Source organism: Phacochoerus africanus, chromosome 3 (genome assembly GCF_016906955.1).
Source record: "Phacochoerus africanus isolate WHEZ1 chromosome 3, ROS_Pafr_v1, whole genome shotgun sequence".
NCBI classification, from domain to species: domain Eukaryota; kingdom Metazoa; phylum Chordata; class Mammalia; order Artiodactyla; family Suidae; genus Phacochoerus; species Phacochoerus africanus.
Window position 1 is genome coordinate 108,873,911 of NC_062546.1, and position 25,927 is coordinate 108,899,837.

Genomic DNA, 25,927 nt, shown 5'->3' on the forward strand with positions numbered 1-25,927 from the left:
GTTTTGTTTTGTTTGTCAGTGAGCTTCCCTAGCCATTGATACAGATATGCTATAATCTCATTGACACTCTATTAAGATGGTATTTTTCCCCTGAGAATCACATATGCCATCAAGAAATAACTATGGTTCTTGGAATCCCCATCAACAAAAACAGGATTTAGAGTAATATTGCATATTTTTAAAAAGTTTCCCAGCCTCTACTGAGAGTAGTACTGAAAAAAAATCCATTAATGAGTGCAATTCTCTAGCAAATTAATTTTTATAGAAAGCTGATGTCTTGAAATGGGCTTTACCTATGTTGGTGCCCAGTAGATGTGTGGCTATGCAGGTTTGTGATGCTTGGAAGTTGTCCAGCAGGAGTATGAGCCACCTAGGGAAGAAGGCTGGGAACAGCTCATAACTCTGAGATTGCTGCCCTTGACTAAGTTTTCTTGATAGAATGACTAACACAGACTCCCCCTCCACTGGTCAAGTAAGTTATGTCCTGGAATAATTTGACTTAGTATATTATTCATGGATGGAGGCAAACGGTTTTTAATCTTATTAAGAAGCAAAAAATTGCAATAATTTGGGATTTTTTTAATTTCACCATACACTTTCACACTAAACCAAGTATTAAAAAAAATATATCATGTTTCCTCAGTCAGAATAAATAGTGGTAATAGGCATATGTAACTAGAATTGTTCAAAAATCAGTAGCTGGGGACAAAATGCATTTACCCCTCAACATCAACTTTGCTCATACTGTTTTCTTTATACCATGTGCCACTGCTCACAAAAGTATAAGTTAAATATTTGCAGGAAAAACACGCAATCCCATAGTGAATACACCACAGCTGTAAATATTTTCATGTTCTAATGGGGACCTTGGGGTGTTGTTCTACAAAACAATATCCCTTTCTTATGTACCAGAGATAGAGAGCAGGGGGTTTGGGCCTTTTTTATATTGGTTTAGCTTTTTCTTGAATGCCAGTGTCAGCACCTATGGTTCAGTGGATCATGCTTTTCCCTTATGTATTTTATATCGTTGCCTTTTTTTTTTTGACTCTTCCCTCCTGTAGAATTTTATACCTTTTTCAACATAGCCTAAATTCCAAAGATAGATATAAGTACATAGTTTAAAACATGCAAGAAAAGAGAATTTAAATAGCCATTGCACCATCATCTTTGTTTCAGTTTTCCCAGTCAGGCAGCACTATTAATCCTATAAAAGATTCCCTGATAGAGATCCCCTCCAGCCACCTATAGGAGGCAGCATTCAGAGCACAGGATAGAGCCTTGTCTCCAAAGATTTTCCTTCTCTCCTTGTACATGTTGGACATAGTGGGCATCCTTCTGTTCTTTTGAGTGAATTCGGTGCTATCTCCCTTCAGTGTCTTTATTCAGCACATCTCAACAGGCTGGTATCCAGGGATTCCCTTTCTCCTTCCATCCTACAGGCCTGGCTGAAATGCCACCTGGTCCCTAGAGCCCTCTAAGTTACCACTAGGAGGAAATCATCTCTTCTACCTTTGAATCCCCTTTGGCATCTTGTCACACCTCTCATTTTCTACCCTCCCTTATAATCCTTTGTCTAGAGTTAGATTCCTTGAAAATCCAACTCTGTCTTAATTATTCCTTAAGATACTCGTGCACCAAGCACAATGCTCAGTACCAAGGAACGCAGAGTACATATTTATACATTGAAGGGATAAATCCATTGGAGGCACACTTTACCTGTTTGTTGCATTTGTTGCACTCCTGTTGTATTTGCCAAGAAGTAGTTTCTTCATGAGAAATGTTTATGCAGTTGCTGCATAAAGAGTTTAAATGGAATTGCATGCATACATTGCAAAAAAAAAATCACTCATAGTGATTGCAATGAGAAATCAATTTAATGAAATGCATCTTTTGAGGGTCTAGTATGTGTAAATCCCACAGAAGATCTGGACCAAGCACAGTGGATAATAATAACTCACTTGTAGATAGCCCTTCTGAATTTCTATGTAGGTGATTCTGATTTGTAACTCTTTTATGCCCTTCTTTCTACTCAGTTACACAGCAGAAGTAGCATCAGGAGAATCTTTGAAGGCACAGGGCAACAGTAGATGTTTTTACCATTTAAGCGAAATTAGGGGTCAGAATTCTTTTTATACATTTCCTATAGAACATTATTTTTGTTGGAATTATTCTACATATCCCATCATATAATGAGAGCTGAAAACCAAGAGAGCTATACTTGGGTAAATGAACAGGAAACTGGAGAAGGTGTATTATTTTTGAAACCACGAATGTCACTCCGTCAGTTTTTTTCCCCCAGGTCTTTGATATCTTAGGAGGTCTTTCTTCCTCCCCCAACCCCCTACTTCTGGCTGTTCTCCAAAAATGACTTGTCAGTGAAAATTTGCTCACACAGTGAAATAAAAACCCTAAGCAGATAAAGAAAAAGAGATAAATCACTTGCCAAGCTAAATGCCTTCATAGTGAGTTTATTACCTCTTGGTTTTTGTTTTTTATACTTTAAAATCCTCAAACTTTGCAATAGAGACTGCATAATTGATTAGTGTGTGTGTGTGTGTGTGTGTGTGTGTGTGAAGTATTTGAAGTAAGAGTCCAAAAAAATGGAGGATTTTACACTCAAGTTTTAAAGGGAATGGGGTATTTTTTAAAGGAAGAGATCATCATTAATATTTGTAATTTCTACACATTTTTCATTTCCAAACTCAACATATTTGTTGAATTGGGTTCTCACAAAAATAAAAGCATTTTAAAAAAAAGCTTTATGTATCCAACTACTCTGTTCATTCCTTATAATGTTCAGAATGGTGGTTTAATAGATTTTTCTCATTTTTCCACTGATGCTCTAAGTCAGGAGAGCCAGCTTCCTATCTTAACTATATTACTTAATGTATGAAAAGTATGTAGGACAGTTGAAGAATGTCCTTTGAAAAGAAAGTGGTAATTTTTTAATGTATTTTTAAATTTAAGGCATCTACTATTGTCAGTTTAGGGGGAAGACTGTGGTAGCTCTTAGAAAGTTAAGGTTTTCCAAGTTTCATTTTAGGAAATAAAAGGAGGAGTACTAGCTCACCTACATAATTCAAGAAAATAAAATTTATATTTTCCCAAATTTTCTCTAAAAGGAGTTATTTTATGATTATTCACTTTCATTAGAGAGTTGACATATAGTTGTATGTACACAGTAAGCAAATGGCATACCATTGAAGAAAATAGGAACAAAAAGAGAGAGAAAGAGAGAAACCTCCATATGGAGGGATTAACTGAGGCAGGTGATTAGCCTTCTGTTTCTTACAAGTGATAGTTGAAATCTGAAGTCAAGCAGGAGGGGACTTTGTGACAGAGAGCTCAGTGTTTCCATCAGAAAGCATGGGTACCAACTGTCTGTGGAATGAGAGTGTTTGGGTAACAAATTATTCAACAGTGATTACTCTCTGTAGCCAGAGCTGGGATAAGTAGGAATACCAAGTTCATCCATCTTCTTCTTTCCAGGATAGACCTTAATTACCTGCTTTGCCTTCTCTCGCCACCTCCCTCGGCTTCCTTCTTCCTGTTTGTTGTTATTTTGGTGTCTCTCTCTCTCTTTCTCTTTCTCCTTCCCTGTGCTGTTGTCATAAAAGAGTTATTGTACAAGTATGTGAACCATTCATCCTGAGATCCTCCTCCCATCCAAAAGAATGGCCTTTTTGAAGTAACTTCAAAACTCTTCTATCAGTCAGAAATTTGCTTTTTGAGTAGGAGTTACAAAGGCATCAAGAGGAAAACAGTCACTTAGATCTCTGTTTTGATTGGCTGAGCCCCTTTAAATAATTTATAAACGACCTGTAATCACAATATTTCTTGCCTGATGAGCTTCTATCCTTGAATCAATGATGGGGAAAAAAACCAATACACTAAGTTGTTGATAGCAACCCCTGGGGAAAATATTTCTCTATGAAAGCATTCTTACTATGACTATTGGAAATCTGGAAATGTGACCAAAAAAAAAATTGAAATTATGAAACCACTGAAGGAAACTATTGCTTGTAATCGCTGCCGTCTTGCTTGACTCGATGACAGCGTCAGAGTTTATTGCAATTGGCATTGGATTGCTTTGGCTCACTAAATGGCAGCTATCTCATCTGCCCTTCATTGTGCTCAAATTAATCAAAGGCTTTTGAAGAGATGGCTTTTGTGTACAGGGGGAAACAGCATCACTGTAAAGACTGTTGCATCTTTAAAAGATAGATGTCTGAAGACATTAAAAACAGAGTTCCCGCTGAGTGTACTGCATAGTCTTACAAAAGGACGTCTGCCTGGGACTTGATCACATTTTATCTGATAAGGTAATCTATTAATAGTGCCGCAAGTCTATTAGCCCAATATAGGCATTGCTAAGAGACTTCTTTAAGCACACTTTTTTTTTTTCAATCTGATATGGCACAATGTAAAATAACAATCCTAACTGCCTGGTTCTAAAGCCAGAAAAGGATATACACTTAAATGTCATATTTTTCCATTTTTATATGTCATGAGAGGGAAAAGTGAAAAATGGCTAAATCATAACAGCATGAGTTGCTGATCAGGGCAAGACTTACTATTCAAAGCACGTGTAACAATGGGAAAAGAATCTAAATTAATAAAAAGTGATCCTCTAACTCATTGAACTCTCTTGGGCTTTGTGCCCTGGCCATGCTCTGACAGGAAGCAGATTGATAAGAGAGATACATTAATTATCTCAGGCCACTGGGTTACAGTGCATTAAGACCTCTGGGCACTAAGTGACATTTGAGGACAGGCTGAGCCACTGAGCATGTAGAGTCCATTTAATTGATAGTTATGTAAAGTTATGGGCTACCTGTCTCATTTTTAATTCACTTCTCAGAAATAATTCCAAACGCCTTCATAGTATGTATTCCTATGTGTTACCAGCTTCAGAATCTGTGGTGTTTCCAGCAGCACTGTGAAGCCACTATCAAAAAAAGATGGAGTAGTCGATGTTCATATTTCTTCTTCCACAAGCTTTGTGAGAAAACTATCTCAGCTATCTATTGACCATTTCACTGGTATCCAAATTGAAACACAAGTTGTAGTATCAAGTGAAAAGGATGGGAAGAGGGATTATTGGAATTTGATATTCAGTAAACTTCAGAAAAGAAATCTAATTCAGCAAATGCAATATCATATTTTATTGACAGTAAAATATCCTCAATTACAAAACACACAGTTATAATAACGGCCTTCAAAAAAAAAAAAAAGCCCAAAGTGATTCATGAACCTCCTATTTTTTTTTTTGCATAAAATGTGGAAAACATATGCCTTAGAACTCAATGAATATGGTGATTTGGAGACTCAAGACCAAAGCATTTTTTTTTTTTACTAAGAAATGTTTTACACAGACTCAATAAAAAGAAAATCAATTCCTCCTTGAAGTCTATCTTTTTCTCTCCCACTTTTTGTTACCTGCATTGCTGTATTTCTCATAAGGGAAGGTCCATAGCATATGCTTATCTCTGATCCCAAAACCTAGCACCAGGATTGGCACAGGAAAAGTAAACTTGCCAAATAATGCATATTTTTAAGAGTTCCATACCAGAAAAACAAGTGTTGTAAAGGAATTTTTCATGTAAATACTCAGCACAGATTTGTCAGTAGTAGGTTAATTTTTAAATAAATACAAAAGCATTCATTATGTGTACTTACTCCTATGAATTTTTAACTAAATAACATTTCCCAATGAAAGGGATGTATGAAAAAGCTAATAACTAAGTTAACCTTGAAATGAGTAGAGTTATCCATAATTACTTGAAGGAAAAATAAACAGGGGAAAACCAACCACTAGTTATTTAATGAGAAAAATCAGTGGTTACATGTTGATAACGCCATCAATGGTACATGTTAATTTTCTGGTCATCAGTAGTAAACCTATTAAGTAACATAATTAAAAGGTGTGAAGAGATCAGAATGTAATTTCTTTATCTTAACAGAGTTTCTGGATTGACAGCTCCAATGTTACAGATCCAGGCAGTAGAAGTGTTTCTTTACTATCTCATCTACCAGTCAATCTTTAGATAAATCAGAATCTCTACCAAGGACCAAGGCAAGGGCCTTTCTTTTCCAAGGCCGCCAGCCAAGTTGCTATTAGGATTTTTCATTACTATACTCCCAAAGTGGTTTAAAAGTGGAAAAATGCAATCAGTGTTCTGTAGATTATTACTCTAAGGCAGCGAATTTTAACCCTAACTTCATATTAGAATCACCCTGGGAACATTTGAAACAAGCAGATGCCTAGGGTCACCCCAAGAGATTTAGATTTAATTGGCTTGGGGTGAAGTCCCAGAAAAGATATTGTTTAAAAGCTCTCCAGATGATTTTAATGTGCAACAAGGGTTAAGAACCACTGCCCTAAAGGAAGATAAAATTCACAAGTTCCCTTGTTCACTCCCACTGAAAATGGAGGATTCCGGCCACTCTTATACAATCTCCTTCTTTCCCACAACAGAAGTATGATGTTGCAGAAGTGACATCAAGTTTAAAATCAGGAGACCTGGCTTTGATCTTGAGTCTGTCATTTCCTGGCAGGGGACTAACATGGGACAGGCTAGTCTTATTAAAAAGGAATCACAGAAAAGTATATCTAGTCACTTATGATGGAACATGGAGGATAATGTGAGAAAAATAATATATGTATATATATATATGTATGTACATATGTATATATGTGTGTGTATATATATATATGTATGTATGACTGGGTCACTTTGCTGTACAGTAGAAATTGACAGAACACTGTAAATCAATTATAATGGAAAAATAAAAATCCTTAAAAAAATTTAAAAAGTAAAAAATTTTTTTAAAAAATTGCCTTTTTTGCCTTACCTTCCAGGATTTAGGGCAGAATTAAACAAGACAAACAAGGTCATATAGAAGGAAGCCCATGGAAAAGGCACCACTGTTACTAGCCTCCCAGGCTGATTTTTCCTAGTTGATCACTAGCAAGTCACCATCTGCAAACAGAGTGTCACTTCAGCCATCACCAGCTCTAATTGGCAGCTGTATTAGGACCCAGTGAGACCAGAACTTTTTAAATCAGTAGTGGTAACTCTTGAAATGCAGATTTTGTCAGATCTTTTCATCCTCTCTATGTTAATTCAGGGTGCACATGTTTTGCAAAGGAGAAAGAAAGTGTACAGAGTTCAAATTTGGCTCCATTCTTATTTGCAAACAGCTGGGGGCACTCAGTACAACCAGAAGCCAGCCCCGCTCCCCATACCACCAGAGGGGTCTAAAAGTAGTTCAACAGAAGCTTCTCTTACCCCAGAACAGCACCTTTTCCCGGTAAAATGTCCCTTTAGTACAATCGGGGCTTGTTGATGTGCCCTCCTCTACAAAGAATAATGCAGATCAAGCAATGCTTCCTAAAGCTCTAGCCTCACTAACAGTCACTCTCCACACACATAGGATCCCTTCAACTGTCAGCCCTTTGGGGAGGACCACTTGGGTGACCCACACCTGGCTGGGTGCTATGGCTAGACCCCCACGGCCCAGCAGCTCACCCCAGGAACCAGGAAATGAGAACAACCCCAATAAAACAATTAGAGAACAAGACAAGGCTTAACAAGGCAATAAAGTCTTTTGCAGAGAGAGCAAATGTGAGAGTTATTGCAAAGCAGATGGGCTGTTTTCACGCTGGTTATTCTCATGCATGAACACAAGGGACCACAGAAAGGCAATGCTGATGTTTGGAGCCAACGCATTAAAAGAACAATGAGACCTCTTTCTTTAGACTTCCCTGTCAAGGATATCAGCTGTTTTCTTGATAACCCCAATCAGACCTTCAGAAGGACAGTACAACTTCCTTGGAATCTGGTTTGTAGGAACTTAGTTCTCTGCCTTAAACTTTTTTTTTTTCTTTTTTAATAGAGGAAAAGGGGCAGAGCTCTTTTCTCTCACTAAACAGAATGGTTATAGTCTCCTAATTAATGCCTTGTTTCCAGGGAGAAAGTAAAAGCAAAGCTCCTCCTGCCATCACAGGGCCTTTGATGTGCTCCCTTGACAACCACTGGCTTTGGAGTCCTGTCCACCCATCCTGGTGAAGGCACTTTCTGGATGGTCCAGGCCAAAGTCTCCTGCACCAGGAAAGACCATCTGGTTTTCTTTGGTATCTGGAGGATGTTCAATGGCATCCATGCTATTTCTCCCAATACTAGTGGTATTTGAATAGAGATTTAGTTTAATAAAGCCCACTATTTATTTTCATGAATCCCCAAGACATCCCAATGACCTGGCCATTGTTATCCTAGTTGATCAATGAAGAAATTAGACTCAAAGAGCTATGTCCCTTGCCTTGGATTACAACACCTAGTAATAGACAAAGCAAGGTTTGAACCTGGACTGTCAAATTCCAAATATCATCATCCTCCATGATATCACCCTGTCTCTCAAGGAGTCCCCTACGGTGACACCATCTGATCTCTGCACAACAGGTGCAATCTTTCTCCCCAGCCGAGGTAATTGAGACCCACTCCTTCCTCATTCATCTCCTAGACTGTTGGGTGAAGTAACAGCTTCAATCACACACACACACACACACACACACCCACACACACACACACACACATTCATATTGTTGCCATCAGTTCTTTGGCCCTTAAAGCATTAGAACATAGTTTTAATGAATATGTACTTAATGTGCAAGAAAGCTGATTTTTGAGAGTTACAAAAGACTCAACATAAAGGGATATTGTTTCCACTGTGAAAAAAATTAAATAAGCTATCCCAGTCATTTTCCAAGATCATTGATCTTAATTTCCATATTTTTCAAAATATGGGAAATGCCATAAAAATCTACTTTCAAGCACATCAGTCACAGGACATGGAGGAAAGGAGAACAAAGTTTTGTAAAGAACAGATGCTGTGATGCTGGTTGAAATTATCAAGGAGTATTGCTTGTGTTAAAACCAGCCAATATTGAATCAACTACACATGAGATAAAATAGGGATGACTCAGAAGATATTACAGTGGGTGAGAAGTTATTTACTGGGAGCAATAACCTAAGAATTCAGAAGGATTCCAGAGTTAATCCAGCATACTCTTTGCCAACTCTGCATGGGTGATGTTTATGAATGTATTAAAAAGACAAAGGTGACTAGACCCACACCTGCTCTCAGGTCATTCATGGTTTGGAGGAATTTGGAGAAACAGTAGGAAACAACTGGCATTTATATAGAAGACTTGTGTACCTTTTCTCTACTCTCTGGAAACATGATGTCTTACCTTCTCTGCCTGGCCTTCAGAACGCTCAACCTTATTTCTGATAAACCCCTGTGCATCACCAGGTGGTCAATGCTGCTTGAAGGCAGTTCACCTCCTAACAGTCTCAAACAAAAAATGTGCCTTTGTTCCTATTCCTCCCTTCACTGGAAATGACATGCAGTGACTCATCTTTCTGATTTCTACCCAGCATTCCAGGGTCAGTCCCACCTCACTAATCCCTTCTGTCTCTAAACAGCTTTGAACTATCATATGCTATTTGCAAAGTATAGAGGGTATAATACATGTGCTTCTTGTCTTCCAAACTACATTATGAACTCAGAGAAGACCATGGCTTTTCTACTTTATTTATGTTCTCCATAGTAGGTGCCAGAGTGTTGAGTACATGGTGGGTTAAAATACATCTGTGAAAGACCTGAAGCAATGAAATATATCTGTGTATAACATGAAGCAATGAATTAGGAGGCTTACAATGCAGTCTTTGTTACAAAAAAAAAGGAAGGAAATCTGATATCAGTGTGTATTCATGAGAATACAGTATAAAGGGTATAGTTTCCTTTAGCTTCCTGATAAAAACCTAATTTTAACAAGCTTAAAGCATAAGAAACCATAGGATCAGCAAATTGGCACAGAGAAAGAAAGGTGAATTCCAGTGTTCCATTAATCTCATAGCTCTCTGTACATTTTCTGCAGTCATCTCAGCTCTTTTTACCTCCATAAACCATCCTCTTCCTCAAGCTGGGAGTGAGCTGACTATTTCCCAGCTTCATACCAATGACACATTCAACTCTGTGACCATGCAGTGTCATCCACAGGGATCCCAAGAGAATAGCTATTTCTCTCAGAGGAGGGAGGAAGAACTTTGCCCATTGCCCCAGAAAACCTCAGCTTATGTTCTTGGACCTTGACCATCCACTAGCCTTTGGGATGGGATTACTGTTAGATCAACTGGCTAACCCCTGGGTTAGATCTAGGGGTGGAGAGAACAGGGTGGCATCGCCTGAGGAATATGGGGTTGTGTAGGAGGAAGGCAGTGCCTGAAAAGAGGGAGAGATACCCAGGGGGTGATCAATAATGTCCATTCACACATCAAGTCTTTGCAAAGATGGGTGCTCAAAAAAAATGAAGACCATTTTTCAAATTAGTGGAAAAAACAGTCACTTCAAGTTTGACCTGGACATTTGAAAAATGATGTCAATAAGCAAAGACAATTGAGAGACAAAGGATAAAACAAAGGCCATGAAATACTCTAGGCTCAAAAGTATTGATATTGTATCATCTAGACAAAAGAAAGTTAAAAACAGATGCAAGAAATGTCTTCAGTTAGTCAACAGATCTTTTTGAGAATGCTGAGTCATCATTCTCCATTTCTCCAGAGAATTCAGAAAAGACTTACATGAGATCAAATGAAAATGCAGTTTGGTGTAAGAATAAACTTTCTGACTATTGAGGTGATAACTTCTGGAGAAGAGGCTGCCAGAGGGTATTAGAGTTGGCATCTCCCCCATATCCCTTGTACCCCATGCCTCAACTAACTGATCACTAGACCTGTCCATTCCAGCTGCTAAATCTCTTTCCTCTCCATTCCCTGGTGATTCTTCATTCCCACAACTATTGCTGTAACTCAGGTTTTCATGTATTATTGCTCAAGTGGGGCTGCTGTTTTGGCTTCCTAACTGTACTCTGCCTTCCTTCTCTCGACATCACCCCAAAATGTGGAGTTATCTCACTTGAGAGAAAATAGAGCTGATTCTGTCACTTCAGCACCTAAAACCATTCCTGGCTGTTCTTCAGGATAAAATTCAAACTCATTGACAAGTTTGCCAAGCCCTTCAAAGATGGCCCCATCTTTCCTCACTTTCTCATTTCTTTTACATTCAAGTGTGACACATTTACACCCTTAATAAGGGGAATCTCTGCTTTTACACTTCCATGAATCTCATTTTGCTCTCCTTGTTTCTCTTCTATGCATATCTACTCCTTTTGGAAATTTTTTTACTCTCCCTGACACAATTAGTGAAGTTCTTCACAAGGTGCACTGACCCGTGGGTTAAATTCGGTTGGGATAACTTAGTTTCTCTCTAAGCTGTTGCTTCGCAAGGGCAAGGGGCACTCTGCTCTACCTGACTCTCAACACAGCACCTGGCAACCTGGTTGAGAACATATTAAATCTTAGTGTAAAAAGTTAACTCATTAATTAAGGCAAGTCCCACTTGGAGAATGTTAAAAAGTACAGGATCTTTCTTTTGTTAAGTCTACTTTGGATGTCTGAAGACCAGTTGCATTTTGGGTCATGCAGGCTGCCAGAGGAAAACTGAACCTATGAGAAAAAATAAATTTGCTAAAACAAACAAAGGAAGAATGGAAGGGGATTTTTATTGCCCGTAGCATTTGCCCCTACTGCCTCACTCGTGGTGGTTGCTTGACAAATTCTTATTGAGTCCAACCTTTTATTCTCCAACTCAGACATATGGCATTTTCAATAACATATTCCCGTGTCATGTTTGTTTGTTTTAGACTAAAGAGAGATGCCCAGCTTATTCGATTAAATCTGCAAAGAAGAGTTGCACTGCTATTTCAAATGCATTGTTTTCCTGTCCTGTCAGTCACAAACCATTTTAAATATGGGTCTAATCACCAGTATTCCAGGGAGTTTCCCACATGAGGGAGCTGGGATGCAGGAAGGCTCAGAATCACAGCAAGTGTGGATCTGGACTCATAGGCGCCAACTGGCTTTCGAGCAGCCTCCAGCTGGCATGCACCTGCACTTGGGATCCCGCCTCCCCAGGACAAGTTCAAGTTCCTGCCCTCAGCCTTGGCATGGGGTGGGGGAATAGCTAGCCTCTCAGCCAGCTGGAGAGTGATCCTGTCAGGTATTCAGGTGCTGAGTGTTCTCTGTGATGCAGACAAAAGTGTCAGGCAGGTGCTTATCCTTTTATCAGAGCCAAAGGGCATACACCATCCCTCAGCTAGGGAACAGACTGGGAACAGACTGGGGTGGGGGTGGGGGGCCTAGAAATAGATTGATTTTTTACAATAAGAACTCTAAAGCAAAGGATCTCATTTCCATTATTAATTTTCCAGTGCCATTTTTCACTTCTAGGAACTTCAGATAAACTGGAAATGGGATACTTACCTAAAGAGAAAGCAACATAGAAAGTTCTTTAACATTTTAAAAAAAGAGTGTCCTTTTTGACCGAGCGCTCTGCTTCAGGAAGGACAGATAGAGAACTGTGGAGGAGAAAAGGGTACACCCAGAAAGCCAGTAAGATCAGTTGAAAAAAACACTGGTGATCAGTGGGGTGGCTTGTCACAGCCAGGTCACCCTCAAATTCTAAAATGTGTCAACCATTAGGTCACCTTGATGAATTAATTCATTTTGAACTCAAGAAACTGAACTAGATTTTCCAATTTAGTCCATGACAGTAGAGTTCTATGGACTCTGCATATTCACTCAGCTCTGGTTATTTATAACTAACTAAATTGATCTAACCACGGTCACACTGTGGTTATAGTCACTGCTTATGTGTATGCCCTATTGATATTCTAATAGAGGTACTGATTGCTCATTTTTAACAGAGAACCAAAGTTTCATTTTCCATTTTCTATACTGTCCTTTCCTGGACACATATTTACACTTGTTAGTGAATTAATTTCACACATTTAGACTTCAACAGTCATTAGTGTCATAATGATTACAGTAATTATATGAATAATGAAGCGCAAGTGATCAAAGAAAGATGACTTACTGTAAGTGATGGGCAAAGTCAACTAGTATTGGTGACCAGTGTAATCAGTTCCAGGTTGCTTAGCATGAGTTTAAAGATGTTGTCCTGTAATTTGGGAAAGTCTATTTTATATTCAGCTAAAATTTGATAGATCAAATGATCTAACACTCCACTTATTTAATGAAGAACGTGATGTGGTTTGCATGTGTACTAAACCTTGTTTTTTTCTGGTTATCAGTAGTAAGACCATTAAGGTACGTAATTAAAAGAATTAAAAGGATGTGCATGTAATTGATGTAAATACTACAAGTCATTTTATTCAGTAGCCAGTAATTACATTTCGTTAATTGTCTGATTAAGAATTCAAAACAACAGATACATTTTTTTTTCTTCAAAAAGGGTTCTGTGTGAGGTTATATTTTCAGGGATCTATTCTCAGTGATTCCAAATCCTTGATCTTTTTGGTCTTTGTTAACTGCATTTCACTATCTCCAGAGCCCATTCTATACAGCTTTTGACTGTATGAAGAATGTGGAAAGGTGGTGATGACAAAATACCCAATTAAGTCCAATGAATATTATCTGATGGGCTACGAACTCCTTGAGGACAAAACTGATTCTTACTCATCTTTTTCTTCCCAGAATCTTTCCCAGTACCATTACAGTCACGTTTGTCACAGTCAGTCTTCACACACAAATACCCACATTCTCTTCAGAAATTCTCTGAGGAGTACTAATTCCAGTCTACAATACTCATATTCTTATTGGGTGACTTGACATACTTATCTATATATAAAATTAAATAATAGCCATTTATAATATTATACACATATACCACTCCTTACTCCTACCTCCAGTTCAAGGCCTAGTATAATGCACCACAGGAATTTAAATGTTTTAAATAATATATGGCATTTATGCATTTAGGTCTTTCAGCAACCTGGAACTGGTATGTGCTGTGTATGTGGGATGGGTCCAATTTCTTTTTCCATGTGGATACCTTATTGTTGCATCATTTACTGAAAAGTCCATCTTGCCTGGTGATTTTCATTACCACCTTGAACTATATCAGTTATTTCTCCTTATATAGCTCTACTTCTTGGATATTATTGTGTTCCATTGGTCAGCTTACGCCAATATCATGATGCCTTAATATTCTAGCTTCATGATATCTGGTAAAGCCAGTGTTCCCACTCTATTCTTCTGTAAGTTTTCTTAGCTTTTCTTGGAATTTTACCCTTCCATATACATTTTAGAATTGGTTTGAGGAGTTCACATCATGGCGCAGTGGTTAACGAATCCAACTAGGAACCATGAGGTTGCGGGTTCGGTCCCTGCCCTTGCTCAGTGGGTCAACGATCCGGCGTTGCAGTGAGCTGTGGTGTAGGTTGCAGACGCAGCTCGGATCCCGTGTTGCTGTGGCTCTGGCATAGGCGGGAGGCTACAGCTCCGATTCGACCCCTAGCCTGGGAACATCCATATGCCGCGGGAGTGGCCCAAGAAATGGCAAAAAGACAAAAAAAAAAAAAGAATTGGTTTGTTAAGTTATAAAATAAATGGTCTTCTTTGGAAAAAGGGAGTTTAAACTAAATCCACAGTTTCAGTTGAAAGAAAATTGACATCTTTAAGACACTAGTTTTACCAATCCATGGATATGGTCTATCTCTTAACTCACTTAGGGCATTTTGAATATCTTTCAACATTTTATAATTTTCCCATAATAGTCATATATATATTCTGCTATTCTTAAGAACTAAAGGTTTTTGATGCTGCCATGCATGAAATACTTTAAATTTATATTCTGTTTACTGAAGTATAAAAATGCAAATATTTTAATGTAATAATTAACTTTCTGAGAACCATACCAAAGTATCTTGTTACTTCTAACAGATTATATTGGAAGATATATAGACTGTCATATCATTTATTAATATAAACAGTTTTATTTGTTTCTTTCTGATATTTAAATTAGTTTTTTTTTATTATCTTACTGGACTATCTACAGCTTCTAAAATAATATTGAATGAAGTGGTATTGGCACCACCCTTAAAGAGCAGTCTTAAAATGAATATTTTCAATATTTCACTATTTTGTATGATAGCATCCTTCTTAAAACTACTTCTATTCCAAGTTTTTAAGAGTTTTTATCATGAATGGATATTTAATTTTATACTTGCTTTTTTCACATCTATTTAGTTTATTTTCCTCCTTAACCTGTAAATGTGGTGAATTGCATTAGTAGATTTTCTACTGTTAAAACAATCATATTGTATCAATCATTAAGGTTAGATTGTGCTGATTTCATAAGCATGTCCCAGAATCTCCGTGAAAACTATAATTTCTACATATCCCACAAGGGACCTATGCTTATTTCAGTCATTCCAGGACCTGACTGGTGGATAAACCATCTCGATGCATGCTTCCATGATCATTATATATGGCACAGGAACATAGCATTAAAAGGCCTTTCTCTGGCAATTAACCCAGAAGTGGTTCATGTCACTTCTGCCCACAGCCCTTTTGCCTGAACTACTTATATGAGTGTGGAGTAATGAAATTCTGCCATGTGCCCAAGAGAAGTAGGGAATCTGATACAAGTGAACATGAAAAACCTCTGCTACCCTTGCATTTCTAAAACAAATCCCCTTTGTCATGAGTTATATTTCTATACCTTACTGGATCTCTTTTGCATCTATATTCATGACTGGAATTGATGTGGCATTATACCTTTTTTCAGATTTTGGCATCAAGGATATGTTTTCTTTAAATGAGTTTGAGAATTTTCCTACTTTTTCATACATTCTGAAGTAGTTTGTATAGGGTTGGTAAAATTTGTTATTTGAATGTGTGGTAGAACAAATATGTATAGAAGACTTGGCCTGGACTTTTACTTGTGAGAAGATTTTCAACCATAGATTACATTTCTTACAAGATTAACTTCATTTTTAAGATTTTTCTATTCTTTCTCAGGCTAGCTTGATAAGTTATATTTTAGGAATTTTTTATTTCATGAATTGTCACATTTATTGGCAAAAAATTATTAATGTATATCTAATATTTGTAGCATTCATTTTTTATTTTATGTTATTTATTGTCTCTTTCATTTTTTATCCTGAAAATCTCTAGAAGTTTGTCAATTTTGTCTTTTCAAGGAAAAAAATTCAAAAGTTTATTCTTTTGATTTTTGTTTAATCTCATTATTTCTGCTCTTATCCTTATTGCCTTTGTGTTTTTCTCTTAACTTGTTTTGTTGTTCTTTTTCTAATTTCTTAAAAATGCATGTTTGATTCATTATTTCCAGTCTTTCTTCTTTTCTAATGTAAACATTTAAGACTATATATTTCCCTTTAGGTGTTCTTCAACTGCATTCCATAAGTTTGGATGAATTGATGATGAAGTTTTGTAATTTTACTTTTGCTCATTTCTAACTTTTCCTAATTTCCATTATAATTTCATTTTGATCCATGAGCTACTTAGAAGTATATTTCTTAATTTCTAAAGATATTTGGGATCTATTATCATTTTAATTATTTTTTAAATTTTATTTTAAAATAATTCAAACCTATAGAAAGTTTTAAGTATTAAAACAAAGAATTCCCATATACCTTTCCCAGATTTACCATTTGTTAGCATTTTTTTCTTTCTCTCTTTGAGTCTGTGTGTGTTTGTGTGTATGTATATACACAGGTATATGAATATATATTCATATATAGTCATGCATACATATATGTAAATATATGTAATGTATACACACACATGCTTTTAAAATTACTTTTAGTTTTCTTTATACGTTTTCTGTTTGTTGATTTTACTCTTTTGATTGTGAACTATTTTTTTTTAATCTTTGGTTAAAAATTGGAAAATTGGAAAAAGCTTGATTTCTCCAGAAAGATATTTGCTCCTGGAATATTCCTAGTCTATTCTAAACTGAATTCTCATTTTGAAGTTGTTGGTTCAGCCTCAAAATTATAAATTATTCAAGCTGCTAACATTGGTGATATCTGGCTTAATAATTATGAATTACCAGGGTAGATTTCCAACTGTCCTCCCACTTTATTCCTAAATATGACATACACAATTTTCTTGCAATCTCCTGGGCAGGATCTTATTCTTTATTTGCGCTTCTGCTGAAGATATAGCTCTTAGGTTCATGGATAGTGGAAGATCTCCTCTTAGAATCTATACTTTAGGTGAGCTTTAGCCTTTAAATCTTTCTTCTTCCAGAGGCTATAAGAGCACAAATCTCAATATTGTGTTTTAGACATATACTCTGCAAGGCAAAAGCATGCTTTAATGCTTTGGCTACTATTCTGGTTCTCATCTTCATTCAATGCCTACCCTGACCATTTTCTAGAATGACTATAATTGAAAAAGAAATTTATTTCTTTGCTTGCTTCCTTTTTTTATTGTTATTTAAAAATTTTTCTAAGAATACATGTTCTCAGATAATTTCCATGTTTTATAGCTTTATGCGCATTTAGTGGATTCAGTTTCTATTCTAAATTTGGAGAGCCTTTAAATGAGACTAGAATTAAGGTGGACTCTTCTTATGATATGTAGACATGTTTACCTAAGGGTTGAAATCTATGTATTTTCAGTTGAGTATCTTTGTCTCTATAATTACTTTCTACCATTTGAAACTTTATGTCTTAAAGCGGGGGACAGTTTTTGCTACTAATGAGCAAGAATATTGTGTACCTTAAAAACAAGTTAGAATTCAAGACAGCAGTTTGTAATACCTCTTCTTTAACTATATAAATTCACATTTTTTAAATTGCATTTCTCAAGGTGGGTCCAAGGATTAGCTGCCTCAGAGCACCTTAAGGAGGTAACTGAAAATACATATTTCCAGGACCCCCTCCTCAGACCTGCTGAATTAGAATCCCTTTATGATGTCTATAATCTATATTTTCAGACAAATATTGTTGTATTCCCATACATCATGAAGTTTGAGAATCACATGCTAAAGTTTGTTTTAGAAAGACATCTTTGCTTTCACGTATTTGTTTTTCTACCACTTACTTGCTTCCCATACTGTATTTTTCTAGTGTTTCAATTCTTTGATATTTTTGGTTCTTTAAACATTATTTAATACTATTTAAGCTGAAATAGTTTATAAATGCCATTAAAAGCAGTAGTAATACACTTATGATATTTCCCCTGCCCATTTATGTTGCATAAACAGAAAATATGGCATAAAGCTGACGTGAGGGACTTCCTTCTTTAGAGAGCCAAAAATTTTATCAATGTATCAATTAAGTTTATGTGCCACTCACCATGGAAAGAATAAAAAAAACTGACATCTATAAAAATAAGGTCCCTTGAATGTTAGCAGCAGACTGTTTATTAACTGTTGAAATCTGAGGATCAAAATCAACTCAAAGAGGATTGTTATCAATAAAGTAACCTTGACTTTCAATTCATTAAATACAAATTTTATGATGTATATGGAGTTTTTCTTCATCTTTCATATCTATATTTATATTTACTAATTCTATTTATAAATGCTTTTTCTGAGTTGGAGACTATTGCAAGCAACATTAAGAGAATATATTCTGCTGATAATAGTTATAAAATGTGTCACTAAATAAAAGACTAGTCAAATGCAATAATTTAAACCTTACAGAAATAATCCAAAAATAGCTAAGAAGCATGACAACATCATCTGTTAACTCCTAAAATAGAAAGACAATGAGAATACATTTTAATTATTATTTTCCTTTTTATTATCTAAAAATCAAGGTAGAAACAAGCTACTTTTACTTCTTTACCAGTGATGATATTATACTGCTTTTTCATTCATTTCTCTTTTATTCCAAGCCTATATTCTATTTTAAGCACCTAATTATATGTAAATCTGTTTAATCCATTCTCAAGTTTTTTTGATCAGTACTATTTAAGTGCATAACTAACCAATTCCCCATATATGAGTTTTATAACAATCATTAAAACTTAATATTTGCACCACATCACAAATATTTCTCTGCAACTCCCTTTTGGCTAATCTATTTACCATTTAACGCTCAGTAGTAAGTCATATGCATAAAGCAGGTGTTCTCTGACTGAGCTTTTCATAGCTGGGTCAATTAGTTTAAGGTATTAAGAGGTCACCTGAGCACAATCACAATTGTTTTATGATAGACCAAGACCAGATATCTCTAAGGTGAGTTTCTTAGCATGGTATTAACTGTGCTTCAAATTCCATTTTTTTTTTGAGGAAATTGTTAACATGAAAAGTGTTTGTATTGATGTTATTGATCACTAATGTATCATGGACAATATGATGGATGAGCATGGAATACCACTTGCACATTTCCTAATTCCTAATTGAAGCTACAGGATCAGAATTCAGAAGGAAGCTCATAAATGAACCATTGAGGATAGAAATGAGTGAAGGACAAAACTCTATTTTTACTTACCCTACATCCCCAGAGTGTTCTGTTACAAACAGATTCCATCTTCTCTAAGTTCCTTTGACTAAAATCTTCTCTTTACTTTTAGGGACTATATTAGGTGAACTCATTCTTCTATTCCCCGTTGTATTAGCTAAGCTTTTCCTTCAGTAACACAATTTATTTTTATCTTGAAATTAGTACCAGCTTTATGACTTTTGACAACTTCATATCACCTTCAAACTCTCATCCTTACACTCACCTTTAGATACAAAATGTTCAAATTCAAACTATATTCTTTTTTGAAATACCAATTAAATTTAGAGGTGATATTAAGGTAAAAATGAAAGTAGGAAACACCAGAGCTTTACTTAATAATGTTATCATCAACCTCCATGCCTGGGGACCAACTTAGGGTTGAAACAGAGTTCTAACAAGTTCCTTCTAATATGTTCATAGCTTATTTCCCTCGAATAGGGTCCAGTAGAGCCCCTGTCATACACAAACTTCTGTATGATATTGCATTTTGTCAGAATGGGGCTCCTGTATGCTAAGAATTTGAGTCTTATCTTTTAGGCATATTTTTAGCTTTTGTTACATGACGGGCTATTGGCAGGATGAAGGAAGTGTTTTTGTTTGTTTGTTTGTTTTTTAATTATAGCACTTAGAATTTGAATGCCAAATGCCGCAAAGGAAAACCCCAGATGAAATGACCATTGTTCCTAGTGATTTCGTATAAGCATCTCAAAATTATTCTATTTTTTCAACTCATAAAACTTGGTATAAAGAATATAGGTTATCTAAACAATATGAGTTTCAGAAGCAGATGGAAAATCATGACCATCTCCCAAGATGCTCTTCGGGGTAAGTGGATTCTCCTCAGGAACCACTTCCCAGATCAATCCAGCCTATCCATAAAAACACATTTAAATTGCCCTCCCTGAGCCTGCTGCTAACAGTTGTACTCTTACATTATGTATGAGTCTTTGCTTGTTGCATAGACAAACTGCATGCAGTTCCATTAGTGATTTTCCATTTCATGCTAAGCTTTGCAATTTATTAGTGTTATTTAGGCTAATGTACTATTATTTTGCATATATTATTGCATTTGTTATTCATGAAATGTGATATTTAAGTATTGGGGATCAATAAGTCCTCCACATGGTTTATAAATTTGTATGTTAAGGAGTAAATCAATGAAATATATTACTCCATTGAATTTGTTTTGAGAGTTGTTTTCTAAGAAATTATTCCATCCTTTTCTTTCAAAAATTAGGGGGTTTTTTTGGTAAGCAGAATTTTTAAATATTTTAGCACAAATATTTGAATGGCTGCATTGGAGCTTACGTAGTAGTAAAAAGGTAATTTACACTTGAATTGTGAAATGCTAGAGATGAGAGATAATTTGGTCCAAATTTTGCTATTAACCGGGTAATCCATAGAGAACATATACTTAATTTTTATTTTACCACTGTAGTGCTTGTTTTAAATTTTCAAATGTAAAATCTGCTAAATAAATGTCTATTTTCTTAGATTACAATATTAATGGATTGGAAAGGAAATATAGATCATAGACTATCTTTTATATATGCATATATACATATTAATACATAAATCTACACAATGTTTTAACATAAAATCAGGTGTTGGAGAAATATCCCTATTGAGTGCTTACCTTGCCTTTCTTCTCTATCAAGTGCATGGGTAAGTACATAGATCCAGTTATAGAATTTGTTTCTGCTTTGATCTTAGAACCAAGTGAGGTAAGACTTGCCTGGATTCATGCCTTTATTAACACTCTAGCCCCAAAAATAAGACTTATGTCAGCAAGAAATTTCATTAGTTCCACATTAAAGATAAGACAGTCCCTGAGTTTACTGCAAAAATACATTAATCATTTCCACAGATTTCATCCTGTATTCTTGACTGCTATTCAAACTAGAAGAGGGCAAATCTGTTTCATTCAGGAAGGATTATTTAGTGGCTACAAACCCTTGTTTGTCATACTGGCATATTGTACCTTTCTCATTTTCTTGTATATAAATTTTCAGAGTCTGCTTATTCTTGCTTATAGTAAGATTTGCTGTCATTTCTTGAAAATCCTTATAAACTCTATCTTTCATGCTCTCTTTCTCTACTGTGTTATTCGTTTTTTGGCATATAACATCATTTTCCTACATTATTTTTACTATATTTCAATTTTTCTTTACTGCTGTTAGTACTGTTTTCCTGACTATATGGTTTTATATGGATAATTTTAACATGTTACAACTCTTTATCATCCAAAGTTCCTGAGTCCACTTGGATTTTGTCCATAAATAATTTTTAAAAACTAGCATATATGCAATTTTTAAAAATTTTTTAAATGCTCTCAACTTACTTTTTTAAATCTTGCTTTGGGAAATTATAGAATAGAGCTAAAAATTTTAACTTCTCTGTGGGAATGCTGCAGAGGAATCAGCATTGTTAAATAGAACATGGCTTTGTAAGACTCTTCAGGGCAGATTACTGTAAAATAAATTTAATTTTTCCATTGACTCAAAGATTTATTAGGAATTTCCCTTGAATTATTTTGGTCCAATTTTTTGAAGATTACTAATAACAGCAGGCATTTTCTCAAGTTTCTTTCTTTTTTTTTTTTTTAAATTCCGGAGCAGTGCTTCTTCTTTGATGTTCATTAATTCATTCTCTGGACAAATATCTACTGACTGACCACTGTGTGTTAGACTCAGAATAGATGCTGGGCACATGATGAGGAGAAACCTCACAAGGGTCTCTGCACTAGTCCTGAGCCTGGAGCCCAGGAATATGTTTCTAGCAAACACCATAGGTGACTTTGATGCTTAGGAAATATAGACCACATATTAACAAACAATATGATACTGCACAAATTCGTTTAAATATAGAATCTGTCAAGTATAGGCATTGAAACTAGTCCTTTAAAGAACAGCTACTCTATTAAGCAAAATGACAGCTGAAATAAAAATTAAGTTTTGTTCATGGCAGTAAAAATAGGAGCTGCCCTCCTGTTCCCTAGGTCCTGTATCCCAAGGTATAGCCACAGTGGGGTTTGCAGTGTCCTTGCTGTCCTGTGGTGAGACAAGGCTGCTTTCAGAATACCAGCAGCTGGAAGCTTCATTGCTACATCAGGAGGAAATTCGTGGCTCCAGAATTTCCATATGGATATATTTTAAATATGAAAATCCTATCCATATGGAAGACATTAGAAGAGAGAATACAAGCGCATTAGTAATTTCACAGTTTTACATACCTAAACCTTTAGCATTAAGGTAATTTTCACTGATTAACTTTAGGAAAAAAAAGTAAACCTGCCTTGTTATTGAGGTTCTATATCTCCTTTTCAGCAAATATAGCCATTGTGCCATAATAAAATGAAAGGCTAAGGGATAACTTTAATGTGAGTAGGTATTATTTGCATTAGTTTCTCTTTAATCTGTCCCCAACCCTACCCTCCTCATGGGTTTTATAGAACCCATATTTTTTTAGAAAAAAAACTAAATTCACTAATTAGCCAAAATCTCTGCATTTACTTTTTAGGTATCCCCCTCTATATTGGTTGAATTATTTCATTACCGTAGATTATGACATATATATTAATATATTACAGGCACACCTCAGAGATATTGTGGGTTTAATTCTAGACCAACATAATAGAGCAAATATCCAAAAAAGCAAGTCACATGAATTTTTTGGCTTCCCAGTGTGTATAAAAGTTTTATTTACACTATAGACTATTAAGTAAACAATAACATTATGTCTAAAAAATAAGAAAAAGAAAATAATGTACATCCCTTAATTTAAAAATACTTTCTTGCTAAAAAATGCTAACCACCTTCTGAACCTTCAGTGGGTCTTAATCTTTCTTTTTTCAATTATAACCTCAAAGATCGCAGATCACCATAACAAATATAATAATGAAAAAGTTTGAAAGATTGTGAAAATCACTAAAATGTCACACAGAGACACAGAGTGAGCAAATGCTATTGGAAAAATAATGCCCATAGACTTGCTTGATACAGGGTTGCCACAAACATTCTCTTTATACGAAAGGCATTATCTGTGAAGTATAATAAAGAGAATCACAGTAAAATGAAATATGCCCATACATATACCTTATAGAAGATGACTGTGTAAATAATATGTATATGTGTTACATATGCTGATTCTATAACATATTTTAACAAGATATGTATTTTGATAGATATACTGATATATACACTACATGGATATATGTGTGTATACACACATGTATATGATATTAACTAGGACTATTACTTTTCCAAATTTAAGATTAGAACCTAGAAACTCTACAAAGCTCAACATCAATGAACCTTGAGGAATTATTTAAATTAATGCCAGTTAAGACAGTCACAGAAAGACAAATACTGCATGATTCCTCTTACATAAGGTATCTAAAATCATCAAATTCATAAAATCAGAGTGGAAAGAGTGCCAGGGACCAGGGAAGAGAGAAATGAGGAGCTTCCAATCAGTAAAACATAAAAGTTTCAGTTAGGCAAGATGAATGTGTTCTAGGGACCTGCTTTACAATATTGTGCCCACAGTTAACAAGACTGTATGGTATCCTTAAAAAATTTTGAGGGTAGATCTCATGTTGTGTTCTTGCTGTAATAAAATTTTGAAATATTATAAGTGAAGATGGAACAAATTAGAGCCCAATAGAGGATATCTTTCAAAAATTATTCATAAATAAATTTGAAAGAAGTCCTATATTAGACTAAAATGTTTCAACCAGAAAGTTCTATTCCAGTACATGTATAATAGGAGATATTTTCTTTCTATGACTGAAAAAACCAAAATTCAGAATGGTGGTCCTCATGTATAAGGTATATATTATGTGAAACTGTCCTCGGTTGTAGTTTTTCAAGCATTGTCATTAATTTGCTGCACAAAACCATATGGAATATACGAGTGTGTTGAAATTGTGCAGTTTATCCCCTCTACCGACAATAGACTCATCAATGCATTCCTATTTTTACAAATTGTGGGGTTTAGAATCTCATTTTAAAATTGAAGTGAATGAAGAACAAAATTTGTCAGGGGTTAGAGTGTCCTCCTATGAGGCTCTATAATCCACATCCCATTGTAAAGTGCCCTTAAGGTCTAAATATTTAAGCTGAAAGATTTATAGGCCATCTGGTGACTGCTATTTTGCAAATGAAGAAAAAAAGACTGTAGAAGCTTGGTTTAAGATTATTGGTGAATAAAATCATAGTCCTTTAAACCCCATCAATGAGACACCACATAAATGAGATTTTATTGGAAAGTTCACGTTACTGTTTTCAGGAGTGATCCCTTTGCAGTACAATGTGAAAGGGAACGGGTACTTCATGTTATTTAGCCAAACGACAGTGTTCTACCTGCTTGTACTAATACTGTACATGAATGAAGAGCTGAGTGCTTTCCCATGACATAACATCAATCATCAGATCAATCGCAACATTTGCTTGGTAATTTTAGCAAAACAAATACCAAAGCTTTTTTGATTTATTTTTTACCAGGATCCTTAGTGATAAGAAGAGTAATAATGTAAAAAATATGAGAAATACCCAAATTCAAAAAAAATCTATGTGTTTAAGGAGGAAAACAACTGAAGGACATAAGAATATGTTTCCAATGGCCAACTGTGACCTGATGAATTAGTGTCACCCCTGAATCTCCAAGGCACATTTTCAAATGTGAAGCATGGCTTCCAGGACCTTGAATAACACAGTTAGCCCTGAGCTTCTTAGATTCAAGAATGCTGATAGAGTACGGGCTGCTGTTAGGGGTAGTATGAGGTAACAAGACAATTCCTAAAGTAGGACTACAGATTCCTTACATTCAACTGATTGGAACATATAAACAATGCACACATCTATTCGTGGGAGCTCCAGAGGAATAAGCAGAAAATAACAATTTGGCCCTAAATTGTACAGTTCACTTACAAACAGTGTGACAAAGCATTCATATTTCAGCTACAGTAAGGGCAGGGGGTGTCTTCTAGATACTTAAATCAACAATAAGACAATCTTGAGAAAAAAAAGAAGGATCATAGTTGAGTCCATAACTAAAGGGGAACATTATTCCCCTAATTCATGAATGGAAAAGAAACCAATATAATTGAGAAGCTGATAAATCAGTTTCCTGTCTTAAAAGATTAAAACACAGTGCCTATTTTGAGAAAGATGTGAGCGTTCACAGGCATCTCAGTTGGATGGTTAATTTCTTTGGTAAATTGTGTGAACATAACTAAGCAAAGTGTGTACAGGCTTTCACAAAATTATATTGTTGCCCCAACTGAAGCATTTTCAATGGTGATGAGCAAAGTCATTTCTCTATTGTTGTCACAACAGTTGTCTTAAAAAAAAAAAAACACTGGAGAAAATGATTAATTAGATTTCAATTATGCTGCAAGGGGAAAAAAATGTACTTTACATACTCACACACTGAAAAGCATTATAGTGTTTCTTTAATGTGTTTAAAAATTCAAAAATGTTTTTAAAAGCCACTTAAAAAGTCAAAGCAAAAGCAAGC